We start from the raw sequence: 2,190 nt of genomic DNA on the forward strand, positions 1-2,190 counted from the left end.
GTGGGCCTGCTCCCCTCCTCTCCTCACCTGTCTCTCTGCGCTCGGGCCCACCTGCCAGGGCAGGAACCAAACACTCAGGTCTTGCTGCCCCAGACAGTGGGGGCCACAAGGAGAGTTTGAGAGGGAGGCCAGGCTGCAGGCATGGGGGGTTTTGGGGTTCGCCTGGTGACAAAGGCCTCAGGCAGTGATTTTTTAAAATTGAGACTTAATTTACAACCATAAAAGTCTGAAGTGTGCAGTTTGAAGTATACAGTTCAGTGGTATTTAGTATACAGCCATGCATCGCTTACGGTTGGGGATACTTTCTGAGCAATGCGTCATTAGGGGACTGGGTCATAGTAGGATCATGGAGTATACTTCCACAAACGTAGGTGACTCGGCCTGCTACACGCCGGGGTAGGTGGTTGCCTGTTGCTCCTGGGCCACAAGCCTGTGCTTCCTATGCATGTACTGAGTGATGCAGGCGAGTACAGCGACATGGCCAGTATTTCTGTACCTAACCATAGAAAACGAACAGTAAAAGCACAGTATGGTAGGTTAAACATGGCACACGTGTGCAGGGCTCCTTGTTATGAATGGATCTGTCGGGACGGGACGGTGCTCTGCGAGGGAGCGGCGAGTGAAGGCGAAGGCCTGGGGCGTTGCTGAGCACTGTGTCGGCGTTATAAACGCTGCGCACTGACGCCTCACTGAATTTATAAAATAATATTTTTTTCTTCAATCACAAATTAACCTTAGTTTTCTGTAACTTTTTTATCTCATAAATGTTTTAATTTTTTACAAGTTTTTGGCTCTTTTGTAATAATATTTAGCGGAAAACACAAACACATTGTACGGCTGTACTAAAATATTTTCTTTCTTTATATCCTTTTTCTATAAGCTGCTTTCTGTTTAAAACTGTTTTTCCCCTTTTAAAACCTTTTTCTTAAAAACTAAGCACAAACCCACACTTTGGCGTAGGCCTACTCAGGATCAGGACGCAGATGTCACCAGGCGATAGGAATTTTTCAGCTCCATTATAACCCTACAGGACCACTGTCGCGCGCGTGGGCCGTCGGTGGCTGGACCGCAGCGACGCTTCAGAGGACTGTGTTGGCACGGTTGGACAGCCAGCTGCCTACCCGCAGATTCCGTCGTCTCAAAATGGAATCGCACGCTCCTCAGTCATCGCTCCCAACGCCCCCTTCCCCCAGGGCCACGCGCAGGACACCACTGATGCGCTTTCCGTCTGTGTGGATTTGCCCGATCCCACATTGCGTAGTAACAGAATCATACAACACGTGGGTTTTTGTGTCTGGCTTTTTTGCACATAATGTGATGTTTTCAAGGTTTACCCACTTTGTGGTGTGTTATCAATACTGCATTTCACTCTTTTTGGGGGGCTGTTAATTTAACCATTTAAATTGTACAATTTAGTGTCATTTAGTGCATTCCCAATATTGTACAATCATCGACTCTGTTGAGTTGCAAAAAATATCCATCCCCCTCCCTAAAGGGGACCCTACTCCCGCTTAGCAGTCATTCCTAACTGACCCCTCCGTCCCCGCCCTTGAGAAGCACTAGCCAGCTTTCTGTCTCTGATTTTTACCTGTAATCATACAATATGTGGCCTTTTGTGTTTGGCTGTTTTCATTAGCATAGTGTCTTTAAAGTTCATCCATGTTGCAGTATATAGAAGAACTTCATTCCTTTTTATGGCTGAGTAATATTCCACTGCGTAGATAAACCGTGGTTTATCCATTCTTCCATTCATGGACGACTGGGTTGTCTCTGCCTTTTGGCTATTGCGAATAGAGCTGCCGTGAACATTTGTATACAAGTGTATGTTGCGACACCTCTTTTCGGTTATTTTGAGTGCATTTCAGGAGTACAATTGTTGGATTATATGGTAATTCTATGTTCAATTTTTTGAGGAACTTCTAAACAGTGTTCCATATCGGTTACACCATTTTACATTCCCATCAGCAATGAAGGTTGTAACTTCTCCCTGTTCTCATCAGTGCTTGGTATTTGGGGATTTTTAAATTACGGCCATTCTAGAGCGTGTGAAGGAGTATCTCATTGTGGTTTTCATTTGCATTTCCCTAATGACAGATGATGTTGAGCATTTTTCATGTGCTTCTTGGCCATTTGTATATATTCCTTGGAGAAATGCCTATTTAAATCCTTTGCCCATTTTAAAATAAGGTT

This window comes from Propithecus coquereli, unplaced genomic scaffold (assembly GCF_000956105.1).
Source record: "Propithecus coquereli isolate 6110/MARCELLA unplaced genomic scaffold, Pcoq_1.0 Scaffold27, whole genome shotgun sequence".
In the NCBI taxonomy this organism is placed as follows: Eukaryota; Metazoa; Chordata; class Mammalia; order Primates; family Indriidae; genus Propithecus; species Propithecus coquereli.